The sequence below is a fragment of the Balaenoptera physalus genome, assembly GCF_965194825.1.
Source record: "Balaenoptera physalus genome assembly, contig: HAP1_SCAFFOLD_1171, whole genome shotgun sequence".
Taxonomy (NCBI): Eukaryota; Metazoa; Chordata; class Mammalia; order Artiodactyla; family Balaenopteridae; genus Balaenoptera; species Balaenoptera physalus.
Window position 1 is genome coordinate 245,483 of NW_028125623.1, and position 21,855 is coordinate 267,337.

Below are 21,855 nucleotides of genomic sequence, written 5' to 3' on the forward strand. Positions count from 1 at the left end.
TGTCACCGGAGAAGCAGAAGGTGAACCGGAGCTCCCGCTGCATCTCAGTGATGTGAGATGTCTGAGAACTAAGGGAGGGGTAATCATGTGGGGCTTTTAAGTCATTTTGAAGAGTTTGGTTTATATTCAGAGTGAAATGGGAGCTAATTTAGAAAGACTGAACTTCTGTTTGTTAATGACAATTCTGGCTACCATACAGAGAAGTTGTGGGAGAGGAACTGGGGTCAAATCAGGTCACCTAACGATCAAGCGCTTCCTGTAATTCAGACAGGGAGTGACAGAAAATACAGCCAATCCAAATAAGTACATCTATTTCAGGAAACACCCTGAAGCATCTTTGAATAGGACACTATCTAGTTTACACACCAGTCACATCCGATATTCAAAGGATTTTATAAGGTTATCACTTTAAGTTAAGTTTGGGAACACACATTCACTCCTCTTCTGTGGAGAATGGCTTTTGGCAAGATATTTTTAGTGCCATAACTACATTTCAGTGTGAATTATTTGGTGTGCAGATTATATAAAATGCTTTGACGTATACTATATATCAGTACACAGTAAAATCAAAGAGGAGAACTAAGCAGGGCTTAATTCATAGGCCTAGTGTTGCAAACTTCTTTCCCTTTGTCCCTCTGAAATCTGCTTCTCAGAGTGAGACACAATAGGTTGAGCAACAAGCAAGGATTAGGTATGGTTCACATATGATTCCAGAGTTGGTTTATAATCTTGAATGAGAACTGAAAAGTCAAAACCCCTTTACTACAATTCCTTTTCATGTGACTCTTGGGCATGCCATGTTTGAGAGGTACTGTGTCCCACATCCCTTTAGAAATACTAAGTATTTATCTAACTGCCATTCTCCTAGCTCTTTCTAGTCATGGTTCCAAACTGAGCCATGATTTTGAACCATCATTCAACATTTTAACGAGTATGTATTTATGTATCTAGTAAGTTTGGCCAGCCTGGCATTTTCATATGGATTCCCACATATACAGTTTAGGAAGATTACACACATTAAAATGGTTCTTTCTTCCAAAAGTCCCTGTTATATTTACTATAGAGAAAAAAAATTGGATGATCATTTTAACCCTTGCTAATGTTTTTTACAAGATTACAAAAAGTTTTATCTTATAAATAACATAAAATATGTTTTATAAAATATAGATAAATTTTACAAAATATATACAGGGGTTGTATTAATAATTAGTAATTAGTAAATAATTAATAACCAATACAAAACCAATCAGGGGGTTGCTGCTCAGATACACAATTATGAGGATAAAAACAGAACAAAAACAAACATCACTGGAATACAGACCCCCCTCAGCTCCACCACTAACTAATAATAGGGATTGTCCTTAAGGACCTCCTGCCTCCCTCTTGCTGTCAGAATCCATTGTTAGCGACACCCTTTCTCTTTCATCCCTCCACATGTGTACAAAACTCCCAGTACAACTGTATTTAGCTGTGTTCTTTCTCATATCAGGTAAAAAGTAATATGCAAATAAACATGTAATCAAAGAGGTGAGTTATTTGTCAAATCTTGTGAGTTGCAAGGTCTTCTTAGTATGACAGCTAAGGAGAAATTCAATGTTTATATTAGGAAAAAAAACGAATTTAACTATGAAATGTAATCAGCACTCATATGCTGTGTGCCTGCTCCTTGAAAAAAGTTTTGCTAAGTCATGCCTTCAATTTCAAGACCTTACAGTTCATTGGAATGAGGAACTATGAATAGATATGTGCACATCACTACCTCCAGTATAAGACACTGGGAGAGAAGAGCTGGAAGGTAGCACTATAATGCCCTAGATTGCACTAGACATTAAATCTTTACCCATAGGATACCCATTTCATTTTACTAAATGGCTCTCTATAAACCTAGTGAAATGAATGATTTGCCAGATATTGTAAAGAGGGTAGAACTACAGGATTTTATAGTGTAGGTTCAAACTCTTTGCCTGACTCTCATAGTTTATAAGCTAGTCTCTTGCAGCCTTCACACAATGATGTTAAAAGCAAAGCAGCTACAAATTCCCTACCGTCGTCCTGGGCCCCCGTATCTCCAACCAGGAGTCGCTGAGAGGACAGAGCAAAGCGTCACCCTGCTGAATAGCAATTACTGCTTCTGTAATACCTATAATAACTGGCCCTAGTTTATAAAATTGAAACAAATTGCTTACAAGTGATTATTTTCAAGCAACATAAATAGTTTAAAGCTACTGCATCTGAAAAGTTAATTACCCTGAGTGCAACTCAGCATAATTTGCCTTTATAAAATATTTTATATTAAAAACCAGGCTGTTCACTAATGTCAGACAAAGGATTGTTCCCTTTGTGACAAGTTCACTTTTAATTTGCTTTTATTAATTATTTACTGATCCTATTAATAAAGAAAAACTGGAAATATATTACATAGCCTTTTATTTTTGGAAATTGAGATGTATTTAGAACTAAAGAGGAAATGAAGGAAGTAAATGTTCTTGTAATTCTTCACTCTCTGGCCGCTTCTATTCCAGAGACAGGAACAGCCCCCAAGACCACACTGTGAATTCGTCTGAGAATATCAACTGGGCTCAGAAACTTCCTCTCCCCCGCCCTCCAGCAAAACACATTTTATAACCAATCTTAACGAGCTGCAGTCTAGTGACTGTCAGTGGCCAGACCAACAAAGCTGACAAATTAATTTACCTTAAAGCATAGTTAAGTGGTAATAGCAGTGCTGTTTTCTCAGAGAATGTTTGCATTTCAGTAGGGACTCCAGGTTACCCCAAAGGAATTGACAATTAATAGTGAAGCTATACAAATGGCACTGATCAGAAATACCTATACAAATGGGACAGTATTAAGGTATATATATTTTTTCTACATATATTTGCTCCTACAATTTCAATTAGGTAATGATTTTCTGTTTTCTTTCTCAATGGACATTTGTTGTAGGAAAGCAGAAAAAAGCAGCTTAAAGCCAAAGACTTTTCCAGTATTTTATAAAATCTGAAATTGAATAAAGAGGTAGGTGTTCCACGTTAGAAATAAAGAGGATGATAACTTTGGGAAAGACAAGCCAACAACGGGCTGGTTTTCCCCAAGGATGAAAGCAGGTTGGAAGAACCTGAGGATTGTGAGAGTCGTGAGCCGACCTCCACCTGTTTGTGGGGAGGAGGCTGGGGGTGAGCTCGGGCTTATGGAAAAGGATGGAACTGAGCAACGTGGACGCTGGATCCCCACCCAGGAGCATCTGTATTGACCTAGTTCCTGAGCACGGCCCAGAAGCAACAGAGCTAATGGGAATGTGTCCTATAATACCTTGGGGCCATGTAAACATGTAAAGCACTGCGTTGTGCTGGAGTGGAAGTGTGCGCCCCACTAATTGAGTTTAAATTGTACTTCTCCCATTCCTAGTAACTCTATTTTTGCATCCACACCCCAATCTCTCAGCTTCTGTCTTTCTAGGTGTCTCCTTGAGCACTATACATCACAGCAGATGCAAAGCAGGGTGTGATACGTCTTTCTGGAGCATCAAGTTTTTTTTGTTTTAAAGTATTTATTTATTTCTTTATTTATGGCTGTGTTGGGTCTTAGTTTCTGTGCTAGGGCTTTCTCTAGTTGTGGCAAGCGGGGGCCACTCTTCATCGCGGTGCGCGGGCCTCTCACTGTCGCGGCCTCTCTTGTTGCGGAGCACAGGCTCCAGATGCACAGGCTCAGTAATTGTGGCTCACGGGCCCAGCTGCTCCGCGGCACATGGGATCTTCCCAGACCAGGGCTCGAACCCGTGTCCCCTGCATTGGCGGGCAGATTCTCAACCACTGCGCCACCAGGGAAGCCCGAGCATCAAGTTTATTAACTAGAATTGGAAGAACCAAGGAGTCCTTGGAACAAGAACTATCCCCCTCCCCCACCAACACGGAAGACAGAAGAGTGGGGGAGGGGAGACGTGACCCAGGAATGACAGTCCAGTCTCTGAAGTTTCACCCAGGTGGGGGTTGAGGGGCAGACCTGCAGCCACGGTGGCCTCGCTTTCGGTCGCCCGGGCTGCTCCGGACCATCCTCTGAGCTGGCCAGGGTCTTGGATACGATGCTTCTGAAGGCCGCGCAGAGAACACCCTCATCTTCCCCTGCACCGGGCCCCAGGGAGCGTGGCGGCCTGACCTTCCTGCCTCGGTCATGCATGGGGTTCACATGGGCTCACTTTATTATGACGCCTCATGCTGGGCAGCTTGCAACAAAGATGTTTCAAAACAAAGTTCCAGATTCTCCTAGCCACCCCTTGCTTTTTCTGGCTGTGGCCAGAGGGAGTGGATGAGGACACACTCTCAGGCTGCCCAGTGTGGGAGGACCCTCCAGTGTTGGACACACCCGGGGGGCAGCTGGTTCCCTCTGGGGCTCCAATCCTGCTGCTGGTGGAGGGGGATGTCCCAGTGCCACACTGGGGGGCTGGGCTGGGGGTGGCAGTCCTCGACTGCAGGCTGGGTGGGGGACAGGCAGACTCACCGGTCTTCTGCCCCGCCTGCTGGTCTTCCTGCAGCTGCACGTTTTCTCCCTGGTAGAGCCACCTGCTTTTCAGGGGGGACACCACAGGGCTTGGAGAAGGCTCGAGTTCACTGCCGCTGAGGTCCCCGCGACAGAAGGGCCTCACAGTTACGATGGAGGCCCCTACCTGGGGTTTCTCGGCGCTCACACTGCCTGTTCCAGCATCCTGGATCTGGTCGCAAGTCAAGCCCGGAGTCGTCACCGTTGTCACCTTCAGGTCCTCTTCACAGGGTGGCTGGAGTGGCTCCTTCTGGCCCATGTTTAACCAAGCATGCCTCATGAGGTCAGGTAAGGTGCCTCTGTCACTGGGGTTGAGGGCAATCATTTTTTGTAATAGATCCCTTATCTCCAAAGACAGATAAGGTGGGATGTGGTATTTCCCTTGTAGGACTTGCTTCCGCAGCTCCTGGAAGTCTTTTCCCCAAAAGGGATGGCACCCAGTTACCATGGCGTAGAGCACTACTCCCAGGCTCCACACGTCCACCGCAGGGCCGCTGTAGCTCTGCCCCAGGAAGATTTCCGGGGCACAGTAAGGGGGTGTGCCGCAGATTGTGTCCATTTGTCCAGAGTCATCACACTTGTTGCTGAGGCCAAAGTCTGTAAGTTTGATATTCATGTTCGAATCAAGGAGCAGGTTCTCTGGCTTCAGGTCCCGATGCACGATGCCCCTCTGGTGGCAGTGCTGCAGGGCGGAGAGCAGCTGCCGGAACGGGCCTCGGGCCTCCGCCTCTGTCATACGGCCATGGATCTTCAAATAGTGGTACATGTCCCCCCCACTGAGGTACTCCATCACCAGAATAAATGCCTCCTCTGTGTTAATTGCCCCCAGCAGTTTTACAATATTGGGGTGATTCAGGAGCTTCATACCGCACACTTCCCGGAAAAGTGCCTGGACACTTGCGACGCTCTGACGCCTTTTCTTAACCACCTTGAGAGCCACCTGTGTCCCGGTCAGAATGTGCCGCGCCAACTTCACTTTACCGAAGGTGCCTTCACCAATGGTGCGGAGGATCTCAAAGTCATCAATATGAGCCTCCTTGTGAGCAGAGTTGGCTGTGAGGCCCTGCATCGTGGTGACCTGCTAACTACACTGACTGACAGCACTACCTAGCAACGCTAACTACGCTAACTAACAATGCTAACTGTACTAACAGTGCTAAGTGTGCTGTCTCTACTAACAACGCTAACTACGCTAACTGTACCAACGGCGCTAACTAGCACTAACTACACTATGCTAATCAAGTATTAACTACACCAGCTATGCTAACTATACCAACAGTACTGACTATGCTAATTGTACTAATCTAGCAATACTAACTAAAATTAAGATACAAATGAGAAAAAGAACAAAGGAAGAAAAGAAAGCAGAAGAAATGGAAAAGAAACACCAAAAAATTGAGAAGAAAAAATTTTAAACTAAAAGAAATGATAAAGAGAGAAAAATGAGAAGAAGGCAAAGAAGAAAGAAAAATGAGAAAAATAAAAAAGAGTAGAGAAAAGAGAAAAACAAATCAACAAAATGGCAGCAACAAGGAAAAAACAAGCTAACTGTAGGTCCAAGGCCGTCAGGTCACCAAAAGCAGCTTCCTGGGCTCTAAGGACCAAAAACCTGGGCCCAGCTGCCCCTTTTACAGGGCTCTGTGAAGTACATCACAGTGGTGCACTCTGAGGTCAGAGCAAGAAATGGATGCATCACAGCTGGGGGTAAACCACAGGGGTTTTCTCACTTCTTGAGTTCAAGGCCCCTTTACACTTAGGAAAAAGGATCCCAAAGAAATTTTTCTTTACGTGTGTTATTAGACATTGGTATTCACTTTGTTATAAATTAAAATCTGTAGGATACTTCAGTGGCCTTTTTATTTCTCGTTTGAAAATCTGTAATAATTTTAAAGACCTCATAATCTCTACACTTGAAATATTCAATTCCTTTTCCTTAAATTCTGGTCTCAAAATAATGTTACAACTTAACTGACTTCACGATACTATACAAAATGTTCTGCTGCATAAGACACGATAAGGTACATTATGAAAGTTCTATGAAGCTGAGAGAAGATTTGCCAGGAAGGTCATGAGCAGATTTCTCATCAGGAGCCTCGGAGGCCAGATGGCATGGCTCAATGTACTTCAAGTGTTGAAGGAAAGAAACCGTCAACCAAGAATCCTATATCTAGCAAAACTTTCCTTCGAAAATGAGGGAGAAATCAAGACATTCCCCGTTAATCAAGAGTTGAGAGAGTTCTTAACCACCAGACCCGCCTGCCACAGGGAGTTCTTCAGGTTGGAGTCAAGGACCCTGCACAGTAGCTCAAAGCCTTATGAAGAAATAAAGACCTCTGGCAAAAGTAGATAGACGGGCGATGAGAAAAGCTAATACTGTTGTAACTTTGGTTTGTAGCTCCACTTTTTGTTTTCTATTTGATTTAAGAGACTAATATATAATAAAACACACCACACACATAGAAATCAAAAAAAAATCTATACCTAAAGCTATCACTAGAATTAAAAAATTTCACACATCTTATTAATATATACACTTGATGAAAAAAGCGTTGAAAATTAGCATCAATATTGATATAACTATTTAGGAATTTAGATGACATGTTCCCCTATGTAATTAAATTAATATTTGGGAGAAAATTAGGAGATAAAAATTCTTTGAAATCTTAACATTTCATTATAAAAATAACCTTAATAATTACATAAATGAAGTAGAACTTTGGTGTGTAGATTTCTATCTACATATACATGGAAAATTATGAAATATATACAAACATGTACACACAGAATGGCCTTTACATATTCTATGAAAAATTCGTTCCCACCAACTAATGTATCACGGAAAAAAATTTCCAGAGGAGATATAGATAGATAGATAGATAGATAGACAGACAGACAGATATGGATATATGTATCTATGTTTGCCTCTATAGACCCTTACTAGTAGTTGGCATTATGGATGGTTCTACTAATTGACTCTTCTCAAATTTCTCCATGTAAGTTTGAGATAAACATGTAGGACAGCTTTCTTACCATGTGGGTAGTAAATGGGAGCAACAAGGACTATTGAAGGAGAACACAGCACATTGCTGCGTTAGTCTACTGAATATACTAAAGGGAGAAATTGAACCATCCCCATGTCAATCCTTGGGGATTAAGCAGAAGAACAAGGTGTTTACGTTACTCAAGTTTCAAACAAGCGAACAGACACCTCAGCACTTCCAGGTAACTACATTTCCACAAAAACTCCTATGAACATGCCAATAAGTCCAGAGCATCAAGAACTATGGCTAAAGAGGCCTTATGAGGCACTCAAAGACCTCACTTAGCCTAGAGTAAGTGGTTATACAGACTAATCCTTCTGTAACCCAAGTGAGGGGTGGAGAAGAAGCACTTCCTCATAGCATAGGGCAGTGGTGATGGACAGAGAATATGCAAGGAATGAACTCTTAATACTGGCATCTTGTAGGCACACAGAGTATATAGATCATAGGAACAATGAGAAAAGAAACCTTTAGTTCCTTTAATTGGCTGAATTCATTAGAGGCTAGTATGGTTTCGACAAAAAAAAAAAAAAAAAAAAAAAGAGGCTCTTTCTAGCACAAGAGTTGGAAGATTGGTGGCCTATTTCAGTAGTTCTTATATAATCCAAACTCAGGTGAACAAGTGTTAGAGACAATATACTTTATTATGATCAATCTTTGTAGGAGAGGCATAAACCCAGTCTGATTATATTTGAAAAAAAACTACTGTGATAATACTTCCCTTCCACGTGTTGGAGTATAATCTGCCATAATATATTTGGAGAAAATCTGGAATTTATCACATTCACAGTGAAAAAAAGAACAATCTGCCAGGGATTGGGGAGGGGAGGAGGGAAGGATGAACAGCTAGAGCAGGCAGGATTTTTAGGGCAGTAAAACTATTCCACATGATGTGGTGGTAATGGTGGGTACATAACATCATGCCTTTGACAAAACCCACAGAACTGTAGATCACAAAGAATGTGAGCCCTTAAAATAACTGACTTTATTTTATAACAATGTATCAATGTAGGTTCAATTTTAACATGCTTACCACACCAAGGCAAGATGTTAATAATGAGGGCAAGGGAAGGAGTGGGAGGGGGAGTATATGGGAACTCTGAACATTCTGCTCAATTTTTCTGCAAGCTCAAAACTATTCTAAAAATAAATTCCAATAATTCAAAAAATGTAAAGGGAATAAGAAAGGCATATGAAGTTAATACTAAACTAAAAACTTTGGAGTAGGCATATTAATTTCAACAAAGCTGATTTAAGAATCAGCTTGGGACACCTGGAAACAAAGGGCAGGGTTAGCCCCTACAGCCAGTGCTGCTTTACAAGATTTGGAATAAACACATAACTGAGTCTTTTGCTCCATGTGGGAGTGAAGAAAAGTGTAGGAGGGGCCTTGCCTCCAGCCTTACAGTCAGCTCCCTGAGGGGTTGTTCTCTATCTTGTTTCATAGTGAGACTGTTTATTGGTGACATTCTTTCTGGGTCAAAACCATTCCAGTGGGGGTAAGCTGAGACGAAGTGAGAGAGTGTCATGGACATACATACACTACCAAATATAAAATAGATAGCTGGTGGGAAGCAGCCGCATAGCACAGGGAGATCAGCTCGGTGCTTTGTGACCACCTAGAGGGGTGGGATAGGGAGGGTGGGAGGGAGATGCAAGAGGGAGGAGATACGGGGATATATGTATACATATAGCTGATTCACTTTGTTATACAGCAGAAACTAACACAACATTGTAGAGCAATTATACTCCAATAAAGATGTTAAAAAAATTTTTTTTTTTAATTAAAAATACCAAGGAAAAGGTGGGACATTACATATTAATAAAAGTATCAATTCTCCAAAAAGACATAAAACTCCTAAAGTTGTGGAATCTGACATCAAGCTTTCAATATATGTGAAGCAAAAACTGATAGATCAAGTAGGTACAGAATCAGTAAGGATAGACTTGACCTGGACAGTAATAGCAATCAAACTAATATAACTGGCATTTATAGACTACTCCACTCAACAACAATAAAAGATACATTTTTCTCAAGCTCATGTGGATCACAGAGAAAAGTCTCAAGAGGAATTTTAAAAAGCAATTATATAGAATTAAAAATTTTAAAAAAATTGTAGATACAGAGAAAGCAGTGCTGAGAGGAAAATTAAGTGCATATATTCAGAAAGAAGAAAGATCTATAATCAGTAATCTGAGCTCCACCTCAGGAAACTAGAGAATGAAGAACAATTTAATATTAGTGTAAACAGAAAGTAAAAAGAAATAATACATATGTGAGCATAAGTTATTGAAACTGAAAACTTTACTAGAGAAAATCAATGAAACCAAAAACTTCTTTGAAAAGACCAGCAAAACTGATAAACCTCTAGCCAGGTTAACAGAAAAAGAAAAGAAAAGAAAAAATAATTACCAGTATCAGAAATTAAAGAGACGTCATCCTGACCTGTTTCATGAATGTTAAAAAGGCAGTAAAGAACAACAAGCAGAACTCTATAATTTAGATGAAACAGAATGATTTCTTCACAGACACAAATGCTTAAAACTTACACAAGGAGAGACAGGTAATCTGATCAGGCCCATATCTATTAAAAAAAAAATTGTATCAATAATCAAAAACCTTCCAAAAAAGAAACCTTCAGTTCAGATAGTCACCGGTGAATTTTACCAAATCAAAAGAAAGGGTGCCAATTACCACAATCTCTTCCAGAAAACAGAAGCTGAGGAAACTCATTCTATGAGGTCAGCATTACCATAATACCAAAACCAGACACAAGCATTACGTGACATAAAAATATTTATATATCATGTTAAGAAGTGGAAAACTTTCTCACTAAAATCCAGAAAAAAGGAAAGATATTCTCTTTTACTCTTCCTACTCTCCGTTTTACTGAGATTTTTAGCTAGTACTTTAAAACAAGAAAAAAAAAAAACAAAGAGAAAGTATTTGGCTTGGAAAGGATTAAATAAAGCTGTCTATACTTGCAGATGACATGACTGTCTCTGCAGAAAAATATAATTTTGGAAAATTATGGAAATAATAAAGGACCATAACAAGGTCACAGGATTCATGGTTTAGTATATATTTTTGTGTATATGCTATACATACATATATATGTATTTTGTATATATACCGTACATATAAACATAAACACACATACATTTAATACGTCAATGAAATTTGAAATTAAAACATACCATGTTGGGCTTCCCTGGTGGTGCAGTGGTTGAGAATCTGCCTGCCAATGCAGGGGACACGGGTTCGAGCCCTGGTCTGGGAAGATCCCGCATGCCGCGGAGCAACTGGGCCCGTGAGCCACAACTACTGAGCCTGCGCGTCTGGAGCCTGTGCCCTGCAACAAGAGAGGCCGCGACAGTGAGAGGCCCGCGCACCGCGATGAAGAGTGGCCCCCGCTTGCCGCAACTAGAGAAAGCCCTCGCACAGAAACAAAAACCCACCACAGCCAAAAATAAATAAAATAAATTTCTAGTTAATATTAAAAACAAAAAAAAAACATACCATATATATTGTACCATAAAAATGAAGTACTTAAATATAAATCTAACAAAATATGTATAGGAACTATATGTGCAAAACTATAAAATGCTGATAAAAGAAACCAAAGATTAAACAAATCAAGAGTTATTCTGTGTATACTGACTGGAAAAATCAATATTATTAAGATGTTTATTCTTCTTAACTGTATCTATATATTCCATGCAATTCCAATCAAAATTCCAGTGAGCTCTTTTCTTGATATTGACACACTAATATCAAGTTAATGTGGAAAGGAGAAAGACCTAAAACAGCCAAAACAATAATAGAAGATTAACAGCATAGCTGTAGTGCTAACAATTCCTGATTTCAAGAATTACTATAAAGCTACAGTAATCAAGAGAGCATGATATTGGCTCAAGAATAGACACATAGATCAATTAAACCATAGAAACAGCCCAGAAGGAGAGGCACAGAAATGCAGTCAACTGGTATTTCACAAGGGACAAAGACAATCAAGAGAGAAATAGATGAATGGATAAACAAAGTGTGGTACATTCAAACAGTGCAATATTCTTCAATGAAGAAAAATAAATGAACTAAAATGCCATGAAAGGATATGGATGAATATTAAATGTATAGGGTAAAATGAAAGAAGCCAGTAGCAAAAGTCTACATACTGAATTATTCCACTTATATGACATCTGGAAATGACAGAACCTATAGGCATGGTAAATCAGTAATGGCCAGTAGATTAAAGAAGGGCTAGAAATGATGATGAAACACAGGGAATATGTTCAGAGTTTCAAAACAATGCTGTATACTTTCATTGCAGATACATGACACTAAGCATTTGTAAAATTCCATAGAGCTTTACAGCTCAAATAGTAAATATTAATATAAACAAATTTTAAAAAATCATTTAAGAGGTCAGGGGAATCCAGGATGGGTGCAGAATGTAACTCGGGGCTGGGTATATGGGAACTGTCTGTATTACCCTTTCAATTTTTCTATAAATCTAAAATGTTTTCTAAAAACAAAAACTTATTTTTAAAAAATTCTGCAAGACACAAATAGAATACATTCAAAGAAAGTCACATCATAGTCAAACATCATAAATGAAAATAATATTTAACCAGAAAATAAAAAGATACATTATATTCTGGCACAACAATAAGAAGAATGAGAGCTAACATCATCAGAAACAAGTGAAGCCAGAGATAATAAAATCATATATTTAATGAAATTATAGGAAAAATGTGTAACCCCCAAACTTTATCTCTACTAATAATTTTGTCCCAAAATTAAGGTTAAATAATGAAATTTTCAAATAAACAAGAACAGGCAGAATTTGTTGCTAGCTGAACCAGACTGCAAGGAATACTGTTGATAGCTCTTCAGATAAGACAAAGAAAACCAAACCAAACCAAAACAAACAAACAAAAATGAGCACAAATTTACTGATGTACGTATCTGCAGGAAGAAACGAAGAGCACCGGAAAGGGAAATTGTGAATTTAACTATAAAATAATATTTATAAAATATATTAAATAGTTACTAACTCTTTAAAGAAAAAACTACACTGTGCATACATAACACATAATAGAAGGAGAATGAGTGACAACTAAAGTACAAAGGACAAAACAACAATACATGGTATTTTACTTACAATAATGGCTAATTGGCATAATTTAAGTCACTTTGAAAAGGTAAAGATTAAAAAGCTGAATTTAGAAAATAACCAGTAATAACACAAAGCAACATACATTTAAAACACTGACAGAATTAACAGGAGTTACAGAAAAATATACAATGAACCACAGCTATTTCAAACAGGATTTTCGCATAATTAAAAACAAAACAATCAGTAATGCTATAAAAGCTTTATTTTTTATTGAAGTAAAATTGATGTATACCATTATAAAAGTTTCCGGTGTGCAACACTGTAATTCAATACACAACGGGATCATCATCAAAAGTGTAGTTATCATCCATCACCACAGAGTCGATCCCTTTTACCCATTTTGCCCACCTCTCAACCCCTTCTCCTCTGCTGTATCTCTTCTAGATATAAAAGTTTTAAACTATATTATTATCTAACTTACCTAACAGAAATTTATAGAATACTACATCTGGCAGCTAAAATACATAGTCTTTGGGGCTATAAAACAAGTCTCAATAAGTCACAAAGGATCATATGTTCTGTGAACATACATAAATGAATAAATGCTTTCGCGAAGAATAATGAGATAATCTTATGTGTTTGAGAATTAGCAGTACGTGTCTAAATGAACACTTGTTTAAAAAAATGCAATGGGAATTTAAAATATATTATTGACAGTATGGAAATAGAAATGTACCTTATCAAAACTTATATGATTGAGGCAAAACAGTCTTTGGCTATACTTTATCATTTAAATATGAAAGTTTAAAAAATCAATCAGCTAAGCCTCCATCTCAAGATTCTAAAAAGGAAAAGGGGAAATTTAAAACCCAGAGGAAGAAGAAGGATAAAAAGTAGAATGATGAGAACAAAGATCAAAGATATAAAATAGAGAAAAATAACAAAGCCATAAGCGTTAATCTTTGAAAGTTTAATAAAATTGATAAACTCTGTAGTAGTAGAATAATACCCCCTCCCAAGTTGTATAAGTGTTATTTCCCAGAACCTGGGAATATGTTCCCTTACATGGCAAAGAGACATTGCAGATGCAGTTAAGTCAGGATCTCCATAGCGTTTCCTGAATTACCCTGGTGAGCCAGTGTAATCACAAAGGTCCTTATTTTGAAAAAGAGTAGACGAGGGAAGCAGAAGTGTCGGAGTCAGAGAAGGAGATGTGACAGTGGAAGCAAAGTGAGAATGATTTCATTTCAGGCTGTAAGTATGGAAGGGGGCCAGTAGCTGAGGATTGGGGAGAGCCTCTAGAAGCTGAGAAAGGCAAGAAACTGGATTCCCAGAATGTGCAGAAGGAATGGGGTCCTGTAAACATTTTAACTGTAGCTTAGTTAGACCTATTTTGAACTGTGATCTCCAGAACTGTAAAATAATCAATTTGTGGTGTTTTAAGTCACTAAGATTGTGTTAATTTGGTACAGCAGCAACAGGAAACTAAGAGAAACCCTTAGCAAGACTGATAAAAAAATGTAAAGTACACACAAATTAACGTTAACTGAAAGCAGTATAGTGGTGCCAATACACATATTTTCAAATTAAAGGAGAATAAGAGAATAGTGTATTTCCTTCTTGATTTTCAATACTGTATTTAGCAGAAACCAACTTTATTTATTAGCATAAGGACATAGGGGCGACAATGAAAAACAACAATCATAAGGAGAAAAAAGAAAAGAAAACAAAATGTACTATTTAATTAATTGTAAATGGATTAAAAAAATCATCCATTTTTAATTTGCTGTTTGTTAACTTTTTTTTTTTAACATCTTTATTGGAGTATAATTCCTTTACAGTGTTGTGTTAGTTTCTGCTGTATATCAAAGTGAATCAGCTATACATATACATATAGCCCCAGATGCCCTCCCTCTTGCCTCTCCCTTCCCCCGTCCCTATCCCACCCCTCTAGGTGGTCACAAAGCACGGAGCTGATCTCCCTGTGCTTGAGTATCTTTTTAAAACAGCAAGATGTCCGGATCCTAATATCAATAAAACAAATTAGGACCATAAATGACTCCATTAAAATAAATCTGTTGCCCATAAATTTTCTAGCAATTAATATAAATCAACTTTATTATAAATTGTATAGTACACTCCTGCCAAACTGAGAACTATATATTTTATTTCCATCTGTATTTTGAAGTGTGAATACTAGAAAATTAGCTTTAATAAAAGCTCAATTAATCTAAGTAATAATGCCTAAATATCTCTTGGTGTGAAGGGTCTTGAAACACATGACTTTCCATCCCAATGCCAGTTTTGTCTAATCATCTTATGGGCAAAATTTATGTCATATTTTTACTTTGAAAAATCTATTTGGAACAAAGAAAACTATAGTTAGGCAACAATTCCTGTATTGTTGAAAATTAGCAACTGTTATCACAACAACAACAATAAAACGTACTTTGACTCCAATGTAATTATGTACTTAATTTTTCTCTTTTTTAGTTTTCAAGAACCATTTTTTATTAAACCCATATAAGAAAATTTACTTATCGGTGTTATTTCTATTTAATTTACAAGAAGACTGAAGCAACAGTTATGTCAGTATTATATATTGCTTAAATTTTTTCACTGATTTTATGTTAGAGTTATTTGGAAAGTTTATAGTCCTTAAATTTCGATTAATGTCCTCACATTTTGTTGCATGTGTGCTCAGTTCTCCCAAAAATTATTTGAACTTGACCACTCTGAATATAAAGCTGGCATTCAAGTCGATCAAAAAATTACTTATGTCTTTGGTGAAATGTCTATTTACGTCTTCCGCCCATTTTTTAATTGGATTGTTTGTTTTTTTTGATATTGAGCTGCACGAGCTGTTTGTATATTTAGGAGATTGATCCTTTATCTATTGTTTCATTGGCAAATATTTTCTCCCATTCTGAGGGTTGTCTTTTCATCTTATTTATGGTTTCCTTTGCTGTGCAAAAGCTTTTAAGTTTAATTAGGTCCCAGAAGACATACAGATGGCCAAGAGGCACACGAAAAGATGCTCAACATCACTAATTATTAGAGAAATGCAAGTCAAAACTACAGTGAGGTGATACCTCACACCGGTCAGAATGGCCATTATCAAAAAATCTAGAAACAATAAATGCTGGAAAGGGTGTGGTGAAAAGGGAACCCTCCTGCACTGTTGGTGGGAATGTAAGTTGATACAACTATGGAGAACAGTGTGGAGGTTCCTTAAAAAACTAAAAATAGAACTACCATATGACCCAGCAATCCCACTACTGGGCATATACCCTGAGAAAAGCATAATTCAAAAAAGAGACATGTACCACAGTGTTCACTGCAGCACTATTTACAATAACCAGGACATAGAACTAACCTAGATGGATAAAGAAGATGTGGCACCTATAGACAATGGCGTATTACTCAGTCATAAAAAGAAACGAAACTGAGTTATTTGTAGTGAGGTGGATGGACCTAGAGTCTGTCATACAGAGTGAAGTAAGTCAGAAAAAGAAAAACAAATACGTATGCTAACGCATATATGGAACAGATTCCATATATGCAATCTAAAAAAAAAAAAATGGTACTGATGAACCTAGTGGCAGGGCAGGAATAAAGATGTAGACATAGAGAATGGACTTGAGGATATTGGGGTGGAAGGGAAAGCTGGGGCGAACTGAGAGTAGCATTGACATACATACACTACCAAATGTAAAACAGTTTGCTAGTGGGAAGAAGCAGCACAGCACAGGGAGATCAGCTCGGTGCTTTGCGATGACCTAGAGGGGTGGGATAGGGAGGATGGGAGGGAGGCTCAAGAGGGATATGGGGACACGTGTATGCATATGGCTGATTCACTTTGTTGTACAGCAGAAACTAACACAGCATTGTGAAGCAACTATACTCCAATAAAGATCTATTTAAAAATTACGTATGATTTAAGTGAAATTCATTAAGACTAAGTACTTAATGAAAATTAGCAAGGTGTTTCATCTCTCTTCAGAAACAAATATCCATTTTTACCTTTACTTGATATATCTGAAGTAACGTATATAGATTTGCCTTTGAATATTACATTTCTTCCATCTGGTCCACTACTATTTTGGAAAGCTTGGTCCTTTCTGAGTGAGAAACATAAGATTTGAAATGATTAAGGTCCATTTATAACATTACTATTTGCTTAAATTTTATATCATTATCTGTCATTATTGAGTAGAATGCATCACCCCTGAAGGAGGCATATGAGTCTAATGGTAAAAATATAAGGATGAGGCATATATTTAGGTCATGGATAACTCAGCAGGTAATGAAGAACGGAGGAGGCATTTAAAATCCCCTACATTTGAAAATCTTGTAAGCCAAAAGATGATTCTTAAACTACAGAAAATGTTATGTGTTTATCTAATTGCTTGATAGTGTTTCTTGTTTTCTTTCATAAAGATGCATGGTACTGCTATTGGGGAAATTAAATTTACTTAGACCGCATGAAATCGTAAAATAAAACAGTACTAATTATTACTAATACTAATACTATGAGAAGAAGAAGGAGAAGAAGGAGAGGAAGAGGGGAAAATTCAATTGTAATAATTTCCATTTTTAAGTATTTTATGTCCCAAGCTCTCTGCTATGTGGTATATGTGAATTAACTTATTAAATCATCTCACCAGACTTGTGGGTAAGTACTACACTATATAAGATTCTTTTGCCTGAAAAAAATAGAAAATCCCAATTCAGTAAGAAAAATTTATTACCTCATATAGCAAAGACTCTAAAGGTCAGGCACCCCCAGGGTTGTTTAATTCAGTGGCTGAATGATGTCATCAAGAACCCAGCTCTTTTCGTTATTTTCTGACCCGCCCTCCTCAGCACCTTTGTTCTCAGCCTTCCTCCCTTCATGAGAGTAAAATGGTTATGACTCTGTGTGTAAGCATGAGAACGTGTAGTAGAAAATGTGGGTAACTCTTCTTGTGTGAGTTTTCTTTTTTAAAGGGGAAACTTTCCCCAGACTCTTTCCAGCAGACTTGTCCAAATGTAAATGAAGATGAATACAAATTTAACCATGATTAAAATATATTTTTTATCTTTAGGGTAGGATCAAAGTTTCGTAATCATCCCTACATCTATCACTGGCAAAGAGAATAAGATTTTAATGATCAGCTTAGAGTACGCAGGATTTAACAGTGAGTCCTATGGGAGAGAATTAAAAACATGAACAAAATAACCAAGTAGGGAGATTGAAAGTGAGGTAGGCAACCACTTATGTCTGCTACAGATATTATCTTTACTTTCTAGATAATCAAACAAGGGATAAAAGAAATGGTGAGATTAACATTATTGGGACAGGAAGTTGCAGAATATGAATTCAATGACACGTTGAAGGGTTGGAGAGATTTAGTAGCTTGTTCCAATAAGACAATGCACAGTAGTAATGTGTTAGAGGAGGAAAAAATAAAAGAAAGACATTTCTCTGGACTTAAGAAGGTGATGTCTGTGCCAGAATTCATATCATTAAGTTATTTTCTGGACCAGACATTTATTTCAGAGATCTAACTAATATTTTTACTGTCTTTTTTTTTTTTTTTTCTATTTGAGGTAAGAGATTCTAGAGCATATTTGAATGTTGATGTGATGATCCAATACACAGGAAGAGATTAAGGAAACAGAGAAAATCAAGTAACGGCAGGAGAAATTTCTTTCATAAGTCACTAGTAGAGGATAACAAGAATAATTACTGAGAGATTTAAAAGAAAGAAAGCCCTTCCAATGTTTGAGAAGAATGAGAAAACATGGATATACTCAGTAAAGTCTGGAAAATTATTCATAGAAGACAATGCAGCCAGTGTTTTAGTTCACATCCTCATTATTATCCTCAATTTTTAATTTTTCATCTTTATTCACCTCTTTATTCTTCACATGTTTCTCCTCATATACTAACTATTAATTTTCAAGTTCCTTATAAAAATTAAAATACTATTCTGGGGAAAATGTTACTAGAAATCTTTATACACTTACACAAACCTTAGAACTCAAGCACATCATAATGAAAACATGAACTAAGACAAATATATAGTGCTTGAATGGCATCAAATTTTATTGTGTTAAACTGTGTAAAACTTTCCTATAAAAAAATGTAAAGGTTTATATTAAGAAGTCAGAGTGCCATTGTACTTTAATCAGGCGCTCATCTAAATGGAAATGAGCAAGACTAATTTTGTAGAATTTAGATGCTGAGCTGAACCAAACTTATTATAAAAGAACTGGTGAATCTATCAGAGCAAAGGTAAGTAACTATCTTGTAAAGTAAATTCATCTATAATGCAATAAAAAGATGTATTAAATCCAAGGATGAGAGATTTGTTGCTGCCCTTGAATATACATTCAAATAGCTTTAAAAAAATCTGCCTGAAGGCCCCCCCAGGTGTGTGGTTGGACCAGGAGTATAGGGGGGAACTGAGGCCTTAAAGCCCACTTAAAGCCAACAAAAGATCAGAAAGAAAAATTAAGGAAACAATCCTATTTACCATCACATCAAAAGAAATAAAATACCTAAGAACAAACTTACCTAAGGAGACAAAAGAACTGTACTCTGAACACCATAAGATGCTGATTAAAGAAATTAAACATGACACAAACAGTTGGATGATATACCATGTTCTTGGACTGGAAGAATCAATATTGTTAAAATGATCATATAACCCAAGACAATCCACAGATTCGACGCAATCCCTATCAAATGACCAATGGCATTTTTCACAGAACTAGAACAAAAAATTTTTTAATTTGTATGAAAACACAAAGACCCCTATTAGCCACACCAACTTTAAGAAAGAAAAACGGAGCTGGAGGTAACAGACTTCCTGACTTCAGACCATACTACAAAGTTACAGTCATGAAAACAACATGGTACTGGCACAAAACAGAAATATAGATCAATGGAACAGGAAAGAGAGCCCCGAAGTAGACCCAACCACCTATGGTCAATTAATCTATGACAACAAAGGCAAGAATACGCAGTAGAGAAAAGACAGCCTCTTCAATAACTGGTGCTGGGAAAACTGGACAGCTACATGTAAAAGAATGAAATTGAACATTCTTTAACATCATACGCAAAAATAATCTTAAAATGAGTTAAAGACCTAAATGTAAGAGTGGATACTATAAAACTCCTAGAGGAAAACATAGGCAGAAGACACTTTGACATAAATTGTAGCAAAATCTTTTTGGAACCACCTCCTAGAGCAATGAAAATGGAAACAAAAATTAACAAATGGGACTTAGTTAAACTGAAAATCTTTTGCGCAGCAAAGGAAACCATAAACAAAACGAAAAGAGCCTACAGAATGGGAGAAAATATTTGCAAACGATGTAACCCATGAGGGATTAACCTCTAAAATATACAAACAGCTCACACAGCTCAATAGAAAAAGAAAAACTCAATGAAAAAAATTGCAGAAGACCTAAATAGACATTTCTCCCAAGAAGACATAGAGATGGCCAACAGGCACATGAAAGGATGCTCAAATCGCTAATTATTAGAGAAAGGTAAATCAAAACTACAATGAGGAACCACCTCGCACCAGTGAGAATGGCCATAATCAAAAGGTCTACAAACAATAAATGCTGGAGAGGGCGTGGAGAAAAGGGAACCCTCTTACACGGTTGGTGGGAATGTAAAATGGTACAGCCACTATGCAGAACAGTATGGAGGTTCCTTAAACAACTAAAAACAGAACTACCATATGATCCAGCAATCCCACTTCTGAGCACATATCTAGAGAAAACCATAATTCAAAAAGATGCATGCACCCCAGTGTACACTGCAGCACTATTTACAATAGCCAGGACATGGAAGCAGCCTGAATATCTATCGACAGATGAATGGACAAAGAAGATGTGGTATATATATATATGTGTGTATATATATATATATATATATATATGTATATATGTATATATGTATATATATATATATATATATATATATATAAAATGGAACACTACTCAGACATGAAAAAGATGAAATAATGCCATTTTCAGCAACATGGATGGAACTAGAGTTAATCATACTAAGTGAAGTTAAGTCAGACAGAGAAAGACAAATACCATATGATATTACTAGAGTGTGGAACTAAAAAAGAAAAAATGATACACATGAACTTATTTACCAAACAGAAACCAACTCACAGATAAAGAAAACAAACTTATGGTTACCAAAGGGGAAAACAAACTTATGGTTACCAAAGGGGAAAACAAACTTATGGTTACCAAAGGGGAAAACAAACTTATGGTTACCAAAGGGGAAATGTGGGGGGGAGGAATAAATTATGAAGTTGGAAGTAACATATACATACTAGTATATATAAGATAGATAAACAACAAGGACCTATGTATAGTACAAAGAACGATACTCAATATTTTGTAATAAACTGTATTACAAAAAAAATGTTACTTTGCTACACTTGTAACTCACACAACATTGTAAATTAACTATACTCCAATAAAAAAAAAACTGCCTGAAATTAAAAATAGTAATAATACTTTAAAATCATCTGTAGCCATGATTCTTTATGAAATGTAAAAAGTGACCAATATTTTTGTATCATTGTTAATTCCATATATATTTTTTGCTCTATTTCTTTGATGTGATTTGGAAACTTCAGACAAGGATATTCATCCCCTCAATGCTTAGTCTAATGTATAGATAGACCTACTATAATCAATCTTTCAGGTAACATAAACATACAGGTCTACTCGTGTATAATTAATTTTCAAAAATAACACTTTCTAAATACAGACATAGAGGAAATAGTTACAGGGAATTTTCATTATAAAGAAAAACTCAAATTACAATTTTAAACAGACCACTGAGCAAATCATTTTGAAATACTTGATCAGGTATTTAGAGGTTACTATAACAATAATCAGATCTCCCTCAAATACAGTAGTATGTATGTGTCTATATATCTATACATATATATCTATATATATTATATTAAAAAACTTTAAAGTAATTTTTCCCACCCCAATGGATAGTGTATATCTCCAACCCAGTTAAATCTTACCCTCTTTCAACAAAAATTAAACAAAAAAGTGTTTGTGGTTTCTAACACCTTGTCTTCAAAACAAAACAACAACCAAAACAACAGAAACAAAACAAAAAA

General features: G+C 37.0%; 1 long non-coding RNA gene across 1 annotated transcript in view; it reads right to left on the minus strand.

Moving 5' to 3' along the window:
- The window catches only part of LOC309653799, a 146,565-nt gene extending 135,651 nt beyond the window's left edge, over nt 1-10,914 (minus strand). Inside the window, exon 1 of the long non-coding RNA XR_014259514.1 lies at nt 10,773-10,914. This is a non-coding gene — a long non-coding RNA (uncharacterized lncRNA). The remainder of the gene's footprint in view (nt 1-10,772) is intronic.
- Between the last annotated feature and the right edge of the window lie 10,941 nt (nt 10,915-21,855).